General features: G+C 37.1%; 1 protein-coding gene and 1 long non-coding RNA gene across 4 annotated transcripts in view; both read right to left on the bottom strand.

Moving 5' to 3' along the window:
* Window positions 1-15,934, bottom strand: part of ZEB2 (zinc finger E-box binding homeobox 2) — a 131,217-nt gene that overhangs the window by 67,709 nt on the left and 47,574 nt on the right. The gene's annotated exons all lie outside the window — the stretch shown is intronic.
* LOC107512941 overlaps window positions 1-15,934 on the bottom strand; it is a 78,086-nt gene that overhangs the window by 22,380 nt on the left and 39,772 nt on the right. The window contains exon 1 of the long non-coding RNA XR_001597443.2: window positions 1-15,934. This exon is cut by the window's left edge and continues 13,705 nt beyond it; it is cut by the window's right edge and continues 39,772 nt beyond it. This is a non-coding gene — a long non-coding RNA (uncharacterized LOC107512941).

The following is a 15,934-nucleotide window of genomic DNA, read 5'->3' as shown; positions in this document are numbered from 1 at the left end:
AATATATTTCGAGGTAGCTTGGTGACCCCAAGAAGCTACTGCTTAAAAAAATATAGGTGACATGTTTTGCAAATAACACCCATCCAAATGCTTTTCTTTAACTCCAGTCAGATTTATGATTAATGCACATATTTTATCTCATTTATAATAACCCAAAGATGGAGCAGTCAGAGATTCAGCATTTAAGAAGCCCTTTTCTTAAGACTGAGTCTATCCCAAGTTCATTCCATGGTGTCTGTGTGTTTTTTTAAACATTTTATTTTCCACAGTGGAATCAGCTGAGGATAGAGTGTGAGTAGTGACTCTGAGTTTCCTTTGCTTTTGTCAAACCGTGTCACAACTGTAAAGTTATTTTAACAGAGTTTATTTGCCTAGGCATTTCCTTTCTCTTGTAGTAGTGTAAGAGAAAGGGAAACAACAATTTAAAATCTAGGCACAGTTGAGTGGATATGAGTGATTCTTCCAGCTCCTATCATAAGCACAGTTTAAGTTTGTGGGCTTTTTTAAAGCTTTTAAAAAATATTCATAAATCTCTTTTTGGCATCTTTCATTTCAATTTTCCTCAAGCAACTGCAGTGGGTATTAGACAAGTTCCAAAGTTCTAATTTTTTTCTTTCTTGGACCAGTCCTGATTACTTCTATCAAGGTTTATACTGACTCGAATGGTGGAACTTTTGCGAATTCTTCAATATACTGTGTATTTGGTGTAAAAGAAATCATTACACAAAATACAATAATTAATATCATTAATATGTTTGATGAGATAATCCAATAGATTTCCTTGAAGTAACTAATAAATTCTCCTTCCTTGTTCATGAAACATCCCCTTGGTCTTAGATCCTGCTCTTGCATAGTCATTCGTTCAGTGGCCAAGACTTAAACTCCAGTACTGTATGAGAATGCAAACAAGCAGATTTCACAACCAACTGAGACTTACGCTCACTGTGCCAGACACTCTTCATTGACTGTTCTCTCATCTTGGGCCAGCTTAGGGATCTGAGAACCTGCTGTAGTTAGAAAGAAGTCACCTGACTGCTAAGTGTTCCTCCTGGCCTATTCTCAATTACCCGAGATCTCCGTCACCACCAGCTAGGGTTTCCCATCACTGTCCTCCTCAGAGAGGCATTCCCAAAAGGTCACATAAATCTCTATGAGAGAAATGCATATAGAAGAAAACACACTATCAGTCTCTGTAGGCTTTCTATAATATCTCTATTTCCAGAGTCTCATGTGTGTCTTAAAACCTCTTTTCTTGTTCTAAGTTTAAGAGGACAGGTTAATTATGTAAAAATAACACCTAGCATTTATGTATGAATCTACTGACTACTGAATTATGCAATTATTTATGCAGAGCCCATTCACAGACATCTTTCACTTGATCCTCATAACAATCCTTTGAAGAAAGATGGAGCAATTATTATGATGGTAATTGTACCGATGAGTAAACTGAGACTCAAAATTTTAATGGACTTTCCCCCAAATCATCTATGTCAGAATCTGAACCTGATTCCTGTCTCCAGATCCCATCTGACTGCAAATTCTATCTGCGCTTTTCACCACTTCTGGGCTACAAATCTAAGTCATGACAAAAGCCAAAATAGGATTTCTAGCTATTTAGCAGAGTATATTAGTGTAAGTGTAATATCCTCATTCATATGATTCAGTGGATACATCTGTGCCTGGGCAGGAGATGGAAAAGGAGAGGAAGAGAGAACTAAGGTAAGGTCAAGAGCAACTGTACTGAAAGTTGGAGGAAAAGCAAGTTAGATCTAAGGAAGAGCACTTGGTCTGCAGCCTGTTAAACATGCATTAATGGGATAAGTTACATCCATCATTCTGGGATGAAATAGGTTCTATATTGCTTGGAAGATTTTTTGATTTTTATAATAACCCATAAAAGTTATATGTTGATCTACCATATTCACTCTCATCTCCCAATTTATTTGAAGATAAAATTCAAATGGATTCCACAAATGAAAAGACAGCTGTGTACTAAAAACTGGTATAAGTACTTTTTTGGTTGACATTTTTGTCTGTTCCAATTAATGCTTCTTTGAGGATGTGAGGTTAGGTATTTAATTAAAAGTAGTATTCCCTCTGTCATGAGAATGTCATTGGAGTATTCATGCTAAGCCTACTTTAGAGAACTGATATGTAATGTCACAGATTCTGTAATATCCATGGGAAACCGAGTCCCTTAGTCTTTAGGAACTTGAAATTATTCATATTCATGGGCTATATTTATTGCTTCTTTAATGTTATCTATTATACACAGACCACCACCACCACCACCACCACCACCATCACACACCATCACACACTACTTAACACTTTTTTTAAAGTACAGGGGAAAAAAATCAAATTGAGAATTTCAATCATGTTTTTATAATATTTAAAAATTAACTTACTATGTATTTTTATAACTGAAATAGAAACTCTGCACGAAGAGAAACTAAATTGGAAGTGCTCACCAGCACGTGTTAACATCAGGGAGAGATGTGTAGTAAGTTACCTGACTTTCACGAGAAGACACTCGGAAGGGTTGGTCTTCTTGCCAGCTGGATGGTGATTACTGGTATCAGTTAATACCAGACTATTCACCTTGGGCATGATATAGATAATATTGGATATTATGAGGCTAGGGCTTATTAAAAAAATCAGCATTTTGTAATGTTGTTCACATTTCAACTGATAAAAGACACAGGAGATACTTCCATTTTCTAAGAGAAAAAAAAATCCTGCCCATTCTTCTGAAATTTAAGTAGGCAGCCCTTGAAAGATCACTTGGAAAAGTCTGTATTTTCTCAGGTTTAACTAAATAATTTATGCATACTTTCACTTTGGCATGATGAAGCAATTTTAGCCTTTAAAACCCACAACTACTCAGGAGGGAAAAGGTCTGGTTCCTGCAACTTAAATAATTTAAACATCCAGGTGGAAATGCTTTCAGCAGTTTCCCTTTTTGAGACAAAGGAAGAAGACTTCAGAATTTGAGATACCAAGAATAAAGAATTGATAAAAGACATAACCTCGGATGTATTTAATTTAGGAGAGAAATCCTGCAATAGTTTTTGAATGACGTGGACCAGAGTGAGGGGTGGGGTAAAATGTCTGCTTGCCTGCTGTTTATAGTAAATGAACACATAAAAAATAATATGTCAGCATAGCCCTAAGTTATAAATATATGTAAATACACATATACGATAGTAATGTCTATAAAATCTAATATAACCCTAGAGCCCATGGCAGCCCAACCCTTAAGCATTAGGTAGCCATCAGGGATCTTAGAAAATATCTGTGTTAAGATATATTATGCTTTAATTCCTGGCTTCCTGGGTTATAGAAATGTGTATCTCTTTTGATGTATAACTAAGTACATTAGGATAAATGAGAACGACACAAAATGTCACTTCTCTAGGACACAGGACTGCAATAAAAAAATACATGGAACTACTAAAATAATAGAGGAGATCTTGAAATACAGGTGTACAGCATAACTGGTGTTCTGAGGCCCTGGCCACTCAGTCTTATGTCAGATGTCAGAACTACCATGGGGAAGTTTGCTTTCCCACTTGCAGGTCTCTAAGTGATGTACTTGTAACACAGCCCCTGTAGATTTAGAGCATAGTTTATAATCAGAAAGTTTTGAGGGGTAAAATATTTCTTGTTGTCTTATACCAAAAAATGTATATGGTACTTAGTGTTATAATTTCTTGTGGGAAAGAAAAACACCCAACGACTCATATACAAAGTACAGTTAGTTTTGTTTGTTTGTTTGTTTTATCTTTGTCATATCCAGACTGGATGGCTCATGTAAAGATGAAAGTTGGCTAAAGTACAAATTAAGGTAACAGGGCAATAGAGTTGATTTCCTTCAGAGTTGAGTGTGACAAAAATTATACAGGAAGAATAAGACAAAATCTTGCTTTGTATGTATTCTTTAAAAAGAGCAGAGGCTTCATTTCTTCCTAGAGGAAAAGAGGTCTTCAACATTTGTGAATTTTAACTCTCCCAAACTCTTAGCCCTGCATATCATGGGCATGCAACACACTGGGTCCCTTAAAAGAGATCCTGAAGAAAATAAGAAGTCAGGTTATCCTCTGAGCCAACAGGAAACGTTTAGCTTGGCCAGGGCTGTAGAAAAGAGGGTTGTCAAAACCAAACATCATGTCCAGAACAAGGTCACTATGTTATGACGATTTCATGCTGCATGTGAAGCTTAATTTGTTTTTATTGTGGTGGGGTGGGTGAGGGTCACCTAAGTAATGTAGGTTAGAAATGTGGAATGGGGAAGAGTGATATGAAACCATGGACTCCTCATTGCTGTTAAGGGATTTGAGAACATCAACAGCTAAGGTATGGAATGTGAATGGTGGCCCAGAAAGAATTTAAAGTGGGGTGGATGATGGATTTTCTTTTTTTAAGTCATTTTCTTTTCTTCACCCCGTCTTTTTCATTTCCTTCTTTTTTCTTTCTTTTTGGTCATCCATTGACTTTAATTAAGCCCGGCCAGGCTCTTAAGCATGGGAAACTTGGAGAACTTTTTTGTTTAAAGTGACCTTGTTCCCAGGGTTTTCCCTACAACTTCTCTCAGTTCTGTTGCAAGGATGAATATTCACATTCCTGCTCTGAATCTTAGAACAAGGCACCTGGCATAAATGGAAAATTTTAATCTCATCTGAAGTGTTTTTTTTTTTTTAAAGGAAAAAGAAACCTTTCTTTATAATCCTGCTAGTTATACTTCTTAACTGTATTATTTTAAGTCAATTAATTCAAATTTTAAAATAATGAAATTACGAGCAGAGACTCTAAACTTCTTTTAGTATATTAAATTGGGCAGATTGCTTCTCTCTTTCTAATTATGAATGTTGCAGTTACAAAAGAAACTGTCATTTTGATAGAGCAAAAGACAATCTGTCTGCCAAAAATGTCCAACCATAATTCTAAAAAAAAGTCATCGGCATCAAGAACATGCTACTTTGTTTGATGTACTGTCTTATTGGAAACCTAATTTGCTTTCAACCTCTGAGACAACACATAACATAAGTTTGTGTGACTAATTTTTCTTGGAAATATGAGTAATTAGAATTAGGGGCCATTTTCATAGCAGGAGTGGACAGGTTTTTAAAAAATTCAAACTAAGTGCTAGAGTTATTTTCTTTGCTTTTTTTCTAGCACTCCTAAAACCAAGTAAAGGGTGGGGGGGGGGATGCCGAGCTTTGTACTGGATAATGTTAAGTCCCCATGTAAATTGTGAGCGATTGCAAAGTACGGAAAGGTTTATTACCTAAGGTGAGCCCTCCCAGAGTTCCTGGAGTATAAAAGCATTAAGCGTATGTTCTAACAAAGTCATAAAAATCAATAAACAGGAACCCCCCACCTGTGCAATGGCCCCAGTGTTAAGTTTTATACGTGTAGTAATAGTGCATATCAATTTTCACCACCCTTCCTACGCTAGCTATTACAGGGCCTACCACCACCGGAGGGACGGCAAGAGGCGCGCCATTCATCCATCCCACGGAGTTGTCTACATGCCAGGCCCATTGCATCACTGTCACTTTTATTCTATCTGCAACTGGACAAGGCTGCAGCCCTAGCTTCTATACACCCACTCAGTACCGCAACAATTGCAAACTGTGTGCCTCTGTTTAAAGAGTTTACAAGTCCTCCTGAAAGAAAAACAGAACCGTTGCATATTAATGCCCCAGACCCCGAAGGATTACACAATAGAAAAGGGAAAGACACGTCCCTGCCACCGATATGTGACCTTGCCCAACTGCTGCTGTCTCTGGCTTACCAACCGAGGTTTAAAAAACAGTCATGAATTCTCGATAAGCATCCAGATGATCAAGTTTCTACAGCAACTAGTTATAATCTGCACGCTTTTTATTAGCCGAAAGATTCAGAAAACACAGGTCACCGTTTTATTACATGCGTGGTAACATATGCTAAAAATTAGGCCCTAAATATGCAGCATTTTCACCATGTTACAGAAATAACTACTAACATCACACTTATTTCATAATTAAAGGAAATCCTCCCACCCCACCTCCCCATTTTAACCAATAAGACAAAAAATATCACTGAATGAGTAACCTTTGCACCATATCCACTGTTCGCCATCTATTACTCTCTGTATGGGGTGGGGGAGGGGGATGGCAGGCTTATTAAAATCCCAGCCACTTGTTGGTACAAAGGTCCAATAACTTTGGGGAAATACTTCACTTGGGGCATTCTGAAAAAATAAAAGAATAAAAGGAAAAAGCTTCATTTTAATTATAATCCAAAGATAACTGCTCTGGAGTAATGAGGAACATTTGAGAAGAGAGCCTTCATTCAGATGCAGGACTTGGGTGAATTTTTTCTTTCTTGTAAATGGTTCTATTGGCCATAGTTTTAATAGGACTGAAAAACAAAAGGCAGCCCTTGGTGATGACTCCTCTTCTCCCTTCCCTGGCAAAACAAAACAAAACAAAACAAAACAAAAAAACAGGCGTTTTATCTGTCTAAGGTTGCCTTTGATAGTGCTCACAGCACGGAAGTGCCACTCACGGGTACTTAAAGCTGCGTCATTTAGGAGCATAAAAATAGAATAAAGTTGTGCAGCAAATGAGAAATTATGATATAACTCAAGTGCTGTGGCATGAAACAGGCAAAATGAGCCATCTCAATGTTTTCCTGAGTCAAAAAAATAAAAATAAAGAAAATGGAAAATACGACTCCGGTGTGATTCCATGAAGGTGTGCTTAAGTCTCAGTAACTTCAATGCTATCCACGAGAACAGTTGCTATGGATATTAGGATAAAATTAGACATTTCTAGCAATGCAAAGAAAGTGAAGCGCTGCAGTTGTGAACAGCTGGCATACAATAGATAATTTAAGGGAAAGTGACCCTTATGTATAATTTTTAACTGAAGAACTGTCAGGCCCCATTAGTTCCAATAGGGCCTGCCAGGACCAAGATCGGTTTATAGGAGTATTGTATTAGCATAGTTTCTGAAAGAGCAGCGTGAAAACATAATATGGGGATTCAGTAAATTTAGTGTTTTTTTAAATTGTACACATTATTTGTTGTACTGACATCAATGTTCTCTGCCTGTGTGTTCAGAATGAAAAGCCCAATAAGGTAGCAGCTGCCATGGCAAACAATTTGTGAAAACACCCTTCTGAGCAGTTGTACTAGGTTCAAAAGTAACCCTCAAAAGTTAAAAGGGAAAACCAAGTAGTGGCTATAGTACCGCTTATTCACTGTCATACTGGATGCTTATGACTCAAAGGTCTTGAAGGAAATTGGGCAAGGAGCAGAACTATATACACCAATTCAAGTAAAGTTCTTGTTAGGAAGTATGGGAATTTCCAGACAGTGTGTGAAGGAGGTAACACAATCTTATTGGGGAAGATAACATATATGTTTCAAAAATAATACCAACATAAATGAGAGAGAGAGAGAGAGAGAGAGAGAGAGAGAGAGAGAGAGAGAGAGAGAGGGAGATAGGGAGATTGCCTCTTCCCCTTCAAGATGACCATTCAACAAAGCAAACATGCATTAAAAGCTTTCTTGGCACCGAAGTTATCTAACTTAAACATGTGGCAGAATGACAATGATATACAAGTGGCATGGATTTGTGGCAGAGGAAAGGAAAGAGTGCATACTCAGGGAAGGCCTCATGGAGAAAGGAGTAGTAGAGCTGATGTACATACAAAGTCTTTAGCTGGGTACCTTGTTGCTCAGTTAATGGTGGCTACGTTTAGCATCTGGTGGAAGGCACCACACTTAATATTATGTGATGTTGTGCAATTTAAAACCACATTTGCCTTACCTCTCTATCCTTAGAGACAACTGCTTGATAATGTCTTGATGGTATTTTTTGGTGTGAACGTTTCAAGGAAATTTCAGGCACTTATATCCCAAATTAATAGGATTCTTGGCATCCTCTTTCCCTTTTAATGTTGCACTGATGTGGAATTAATCTCTCTATTTAGGTGGTTTGTCTTTGCTACGAATATTAAATAATCGAGTCAACATCTTTATATATTTAAATCTACTATTTTATTATTTAGAGAGGCAACTATTCACTTCCATAATTATAGCCACTTAAATTAAAGTCTACTAATTAGATAACATAGCTGAACTTTACAGGTACTACAGAATATTCGTTACTAGACACTATATTACAAGCGATCATTAGCTCAACTATAAAAGGGTTTAAATACTAATGTATTTTTTTAATTTGCTTTATAACCTAAACAAGCAATCAATGTATATTAATAAGCATAATTGTTTTGTTGGCATCTGTCCATTCATTTGGTCCACCTTGACAGCTCTAGCAAACACATCAGCAACACTCAGTAACCACAAAACACAAGAAGGAATCATCACTGACATCCTCTCAAATGCATATTATGTGTTAAATTATTTTGATATTGAGAGATTAAAATTTTCATATCTTGCCATAATGTCTCCCTTACAGATATTCCAGACAAGGAGTTTGATAGATATTTCCACCTCCAACACCACTTTCAAGTAGCCATAAAACAAGCCTTAATGAGGTGATAAATGTGTTTACTTTTGATTAGGTGAGCTGCTTGATAAGATAATATGGAGGACCACTTTCTAAGAGTAAATATGTACAGAAATTGCTGGTCACTTCCATCCTATTAGGATTCTAGAAGTAAGCACATTTGCAACAGGAATACCTCACTCCCAAACGTCTTTCTGTTAGCTAATTTGGTTTTGCCAACGGAAAGAGTAATAGGTGTAAGAATTTTTGAAACACCTATGGACTCCAACAATTCTTAGAAAATCCATTTTTGGACGCTAAGACTCTGTTATTATATGATTTGACCACAGCTTTCCCCATGTTATAGTAGAAATGTTCTCCTGTTAGTCCGTTTTTCAATAAACTGTGAGAGCTGAGATTTCACTTTCTTCATTTTTGTATGCTCTGAGACTAGTACTGTGCCTGGCCCATGGTTGCCAAGTAACCGATATCTTTTGAATGCATGGATCTTGTTGTTCCTGTTATTTTCTAGAGATACTGGAGTGGTGTTTTTTAATTCTAGAGCTCTTCTTTATATGATAGGAACCTTATATTTAGTCTTATGTATATCAATTTCAACATCATATTGCTTTTTGCCATATAGAGCACTAAAAACCCACCAAGAGCACTGTCCAATAATATATTCTCTATTTGTTTCAGCTGACCTTCCTGCAAGGTGACTTTGACATATTTACTACGAAGGTACAGTGGTTTGATTTCACACAAGGAGACTGTTATCACTAGGTCCTTGACAACTTCCGAAAACAGCTACCCTTAGCAAAACAAGCAAACGTGTAACTGATAAAATCAAGAGAAAAAATAAGGCCAAAATGGCAGCCTCACCACACGACTTGCATGCATTCTAAAATAAAGGAAATATGAATACAAGGTAACTTATTCAGTGTCACTCGTACATATTTATAGTTTAAAAATTAGTTAAAGTTTATGTCCTGAGGTTGCACCTACAGGAAGCCAGATGTGTCTTCTGCATGTGACCTAAGACAGGCCTAGAGCAACAGCGAGATAATTTCTCGCTCATCCTCTACACCGTCGATTGCGGCGGCTTTCTGAGGTGAGAGAAACTGACAGCACTAACTCTCCAGGGCAGAACTTTCCAGTCAAGTGGATCAACGGACTGAAAATCTCTTATGAATAGTCATTAGGCCTTCATTACAAACCCCTCAAAACCCAGTTCTCTTTTCGCAACCAAATGCCTTTTGTCATCTTCACAAGGTGCATCATTTAATTACCAATTGATTTCTTTATATATGACAACATGTCAGATAGCAAAATACAGTGTATCTCCCTTAGGGGGAGAAGTCTGTTAACTATCAGTTTGCCAGATTATGGAATCATCTGAAAAACAGTCATCCTACATACTGTTTTTTCCATTTAACTTCTTTTCCTAGCATCTGAGTTTCTTTCTTTGTATTATAAAAAGCCAATAAAAGAAAAAAAGAAGAAAAAAGTTAACGAGAATTATGATGTAGTCTCTCATTCCCTGAAATACTTTTACATTAGTGAGAATACATTTTAGAGTTTCTCTGTATGAAAACAATAAATACTCAACGACATATAGAGAATATATAGTAAATTCCAAAATACAACTACATAGAGAACGACCATAGCCCATCTCTCTACATAAAAAAAGTCAAACAATTGTTCTCGTTATACCAAGAATTTACTCAGCTTCTGACTTAGCTATTGCACTGACTCTTCCGCTGCGCAACTGCTGCCTGATAATCAAGTCAGTACTGTATTAATAAGCTGAATAATAAGGGAATTTCAAAAATGTACAGGACTATTATACCGTAACAATAAAACCTCAAACGGAGTAAACCAGGGCAGTGCTGAAGGTAGGCGTCAGAAAATAATGAAACCAGTGTTGCAGCAATGCACTCCATTGTGTGGTAGGGTAAATGCCTGCTTCTTTCATACACAGAAGCCACATTACATGAGTCCGAAATGTTCTCAGAGCGTCACTGTGACTGGCTGTGCTAGAACCTGGCACCGACGGGCACTGAAAGCTGACATTATACTGTAGGATGTGCTGCAGGTGTGCAGGCCTGGGAACGTGCTCTAATTACATATTTTCCTGCCGCGCAACAATTAAGGTCGCCAAAATAATTGCCAGTTTCTTAATCCCTCTCTAACAAGACTGACATAAGGAATGGTTTATTTTTCTCTGGTTGTTTTGAAAGTGTTCCTCAAGATTTTGGTTTTCTATGGAACTGCATAAAACTAATTCTTATGTTCAGATGTGTGATTATACCCATTGTTAAAAAAAAAAAAAAAGGGCCTGTCTTTGAATTGTAGTCAAACTAAAATAATAAAAAAAAAAAAAATGTGAATTGTATAACCTGGTAGGTGGTTTAAACATTTTTCCTCTTAAAGAAGGTAATATTTTCTTTTAAAATGCCATGTTTCTACTTTCTGAACTATTCATTACATGGGATGTTAAAATATGCTAGCGGGGAAAAAGCAGACCATAGGCAAACACAGACAAAATTGGTGTCTTCACTTATTTAGTGATGATTCTTAACCTTTTGGGAGGCCATAGAGTCTCTTACGGATCTGATTACATGTACAGACTCACTGCTCAGGAAAATGCATCAACATACATAATGTTGCATGCAATTTCTGGTGGTCCATAGATTCCTTAAAAATCCATTAATGAATTACAGGGAAAGAACCCCAAACAACAAATATTGCAACTATTTATACACCTCCCTCCATTCATCCATCTTTGCAGCCTCTGGGCCATCTAATCACCACATGAAGGATAGAACATCTACCACCAGCATCAGGAACCAAGTCTGTAGGATTTGTATTCTTAACTAAAACCCATTTATTTCATTACCATTCATTGTCAATTTCCCATTTTGGCTGGGCTAATTGGGCAGAGCTGAATCATTTAGTGAATTTTGAGCCAGCTTAGTCACTCTTGCCCCCTTTCCTACAAATCAGAAGATAGCAGTGCCTGCTGATTGAGTACTTAGCAGACAAACTGAAGTTATGTCAAGCACATTACGATTTAACACAAGCTGAATGGTAGGGGCAGCAGATGTAACTAATGGGGTTAGGGAGAGAAGAAGCTCAAGTGGAGAGAGAGGGGATGGAAGGGAAACAAAAGTGATCGTACTGGTAATAGAGACTTCAAAGAGGAGTAGTTTGGAAGATTTCAGGCGGGGAGGGGGAGAGATCTGGCAAAGGGAAAAAAGAGGCACGTCTGTCTATAGAGTGGCTGATATAGGAGAGAGGAAAGGCCTGCCGGGAGAGAAAGCAAAGGAGGAGAATCAAAGGCAAGGAAATGTGGAGCTGCAGAAAAAAAGGAAGCTTGATTCTATTTATGGAAGTAATGACACAAGGCCTCATACAGTTGGAACTGTCTCAAATTGTCCTGCTTTGGTGTCCTGTCTATGAGACATCTTGCTAAGTTGGAGACAAAAAGTAACTGTAATGATTTAGTCTTGATATCTGAAAATAAACAAATTCATCTTGATATTTGAAAAATATTTTCATCACAACACTGCTATGTGGTTTAAATATTAACCGCTCCCCTCTCCTTTCCTTCTAACGTGTTGGATGTTTAAAAACAGTGGTTAGTCAAAAACATGCTCTCTTAGTGAAAAACTAAAAACTAAACTAAAACCTAAAAGCTTTTATGGATAAAAGTGAGGAACAGGTGTGTAGTTTCTCTTCTTTCATGAGACAGATGAGATACTTTAGTTCTTACTCAAGGAGGTGGATACTTGAATCCCAATTCAGGAGGGGGCAAAAAAGGGTGGGGAGAGTGTGTGTATTACTGACAGTACCACAGGGACTAGGGAGAGCATGGCAAGGATCAAATCCTTAAAGCAGTATCATGAGGGAATGCAGAGGCCAGAACTAGCCTGTGCCACTGAAAATAATACCATATTCTGGGAAGCATTTCTACCAACAGTGATCAATTCCTATCCTTACACACATGGTGAATGCCATTGTTTTTTGTTGTTGTTGTTTGTTTGTTTGTTTTAATGCTAGCTCAGGTATATCCTTTCTTACAGCTGTGCTGACCTGTTAAGCAGAGAAAGTAAGTTCATCCTTGTACATAAATAAAATCAAGGACTTACCTTAATCATTATTCAATTCATTCTGTCAGTCACTCAACAAACATTTACAGCTTTCTTGAGTATCTATTAAGTATTGAGTATTCATTAAATATTGAATTTTTGAATATTTACAATGTGTAAGGCATTAACCCTGCCAAGCTCTTCTCTCTGACACTGATCTGTGAGGCTCTGTGAGGACTCACCTTTGGACCCTTGGTGCTAAAGCAGTACCTGGAACCTGGTAAGTAGCTAATATTCGTCAAATACAATAACGAATCAATTGACTATAAACTAACTTCCCTGTTGGCAAGTTTGTAGTACAATACTTCCAACAGGTCTAAGCTTTTCAACAAATGGTTTTGTTGCATATTAGCTAAACAACTTTTAAAAATGTTGCAGTTCAGTTCCTGGTTTAATTACAATCATAGTACAGGTAGCTTTTTCCTGGGCACAGCCCATGTACCAACTAACACAGGCTTTCACAGATCTCACTACATAGATGTCTGTGGATTCATTTCTGATTGATACACATGCCATCAGTCAGTACTGGGCATTTCACAAACACTGGTGAGACTTGGGTCTGCTGATCTCTCTTGAATGCCTACAGACTCCCTGTTAGACACTATTCATACAATTCTACACCTACCCCATAATAGGCTTTTTTTTTTTTTTTTCCTAACCCAATTTCCTTGGCCTGTGTTTTCCTTCTAACCAGACTTCAGAGACAAAGGCAGAGCAGTAAATCATTTTCTTTGAAAAACACTATCAGGCTATTTCGGTCATTTGGGCTGTTATTTATATGCTGTACCTGAAAAGTTATTTTGAGATAGTGTAGCTCACTAAATTATATTTTCCTCATTATCATGATTACTTCGAAATGATCATTAATTTGCTCTTTGACTTTCTAAGTGGGAAAACATCAAAGAAACGAAAGTTCCCCCTAATTTAACTTTGCTTGAAAGGTAACTGATTTACAAACAAATTACTTGCGCCTTGTAAGGAAGAGCCAAACGTGTCTGCTCATTTGATACATTTTCAAGGGCTACAGTGTGGAAATGAAGCTCTAAGAAGCTCCTGTGTGATCCACAAACAACTTCACGCTATATTACACGTGCATCAGATACAGAGACCAAACCCTATGAGTTGCAAGCAACCTGCCATGCAAAATGCTTGCTTGGCAATGCCTTAAACAGCTTATTTAAATTGCTAACTTTCCAGCCACCACTTACAGGTGATTTTGAAAGTTCATTATATAAACTAAACAGCTTAATCTCCATACTTTGTTTCTTAAATCATACATACATCATCTTTGAAAGGTGCTATTTAATTTCTCTCTAAAAAGCTCATCAACTTTGTTAAGAAAACTGCCTTACAGAGTAAAAATGTATCTAAAACAGGCGTGAAGGTTTAACAAATATTCCAACTTGATGGCAAATAGTGTTAGAGAAATGGATAGAAAATTCCAGGATGAAGTTTTGCCTTGAATAGAGATCACATGAGAAGCATTTTGAACTCATAACTTTATAGTATAAGATGATCAAAGCCAAGTATTAATACTTTTTTATCAGCTCACCTTCTAAACAATATTTCAGTAGATTTCCTTTCACACAGTGATATTTGTAATAAATGTTCTGCCTTTGTTTTAAAGTCAGTCTGTAGAAAGATGACATCAGCTTAGCAAACAATAAAGTGCCTGTAATATTGTCTCCAGAGGGCTGTTACATTTACTTTGTAGCAGTAAAATTCAATTTTCAAAAAACACTACATGAATGATGTTAGGTTATTAACCCTATCACCGCCGTAAAAATATCATCATTGTGTGCAGAATGTAGGTCACTATCTAGAAGCCATAAGTTGCTTTTTTGTTAAATAATCCATTTAAGCTTCTTTTCTCCTCTATTGCCTGGCATGTGTCCCTTCCTTTGGGGGGAAAAAATATCCTAGCATTTAGTGAGCAGGATGGAACAACTCCCCTTCACTTTTCATTGTAAGTCTCTCTTCCTTTGTTGCCACCATGCTACACCTCCCAGTTTTTAAGTAACTCTTTGCATTTACTATTTACCAAAGTCTATCTTTTGCGAATTAAAAATTAGTGTATCTTGTCAGGTTTTCCAAATGGCAGGCCATATATCTCACACATTTCACTTCCAGGACAAAAAGCAAATAAAAATGTGTTCCATTTCAAAATCTGAATCATTCTTGCATTTCTAGACCTTGAACATAAACACTTTACTTCTGGACCTGAATGTGTCTCACTTGCAATGCATGAGTAAAAAAAGAGTATATACCTGATAAAAGCAATTAAAATTCTTCATGTTTAGAAAGAAGAGTATTTTTCAGTAGCACGTCAGCCAGCAAAGAGTTAACTAGTTAAACTTCTACAAACCCTCACAGTAACTTTCCGAAAGCTGACAATAAGTAAAAGAAGTGCTGGTTATCCATTTTTTAAAAGGATGGGATTGGTTTTAGAAGAAAGGGAAAGAGGATCAAACACCTCAATGCAACAAAAGGTTGTGTCAGAAGGCCCTCAATCACAAACCTCCTTCAACAACAGATATTCCAACCTTCCAGAGCAGTTACCCAGGCAGCACAGCTAAAAAGTTCCATGACATGAAAAGAACAAAAACCCAAAGGGACAGAGGTAGTTATTGTCATGCACACACTCTCCTTTCTCTCTCTCTCTCTCTCTCTCTCTCTCTCTCTCTCTCTCTCTCTCTCTCTCTCTCTCTCTCTCTCCCCCTCCCTCCCTCCCTTCCTCCTCCCTTTGGGCTTTTTCCTCCCCCACGAAACTTTTGCAAAAGCTGTTAAAGAAAAGTGATGGTCTGGCTTGCTGAAAAGAAATCCCCTATTTGAAGCTACCTCCTAGTGTCGTGAGGTGCGCCTTGTGGATTTTCTGTAAGAAACACCTGATGAATGGAGAGATCATCTACATGAATGCGTCAAGAGTCATCTGAAATTATAAGTATAATTATAGCCCTGTAAATATTGTCAATATTCCCTTGAAAACAGCTTTTTTTAAAAAAAATTGATGTTTTCTTCTCAAATTCTGTCTTCAGTGCACAGTGGATGTAAGTTATTTGCATTTTCTGTGTTGAGTCTTAGAAATATCTTAACAGCATGTACAAATTTTCCACTAAAATGTAAATTATTAACAAGTCAGAGTTTTCATTTGTTTTATCTCCTGATGTGAGATCTAAATAAGTATGTAGAACACTTAATATTCTTACCATTTCCCTGCTTTCTGAGAAATAAATCTCATGCATACTGCACAATATATTTTCTTACGCATAACATGCTTCCATG

The sequence above is a fragment of the Rousettus aegyptiacus genome, unplaced genomic scaffold (assembly GCF_014176215.1).
Source record: "Rousettus aegyptiacus isolate mRouAeg1 unplaced genomic scaffold, mRouAeg1.p scaffold_m13_p_2, whole genome shotgun sequence".
Classification (NCBI taxonomy): Eukaryota; Metazoa; Chordata; class Mammalia; order Chiroptera; family Pteropodidae; genus Rousettus; species Rousettus aegyptiacus.
This window is presented reverse-complemented; position numbering and strand designations above follow the sequence as displayed.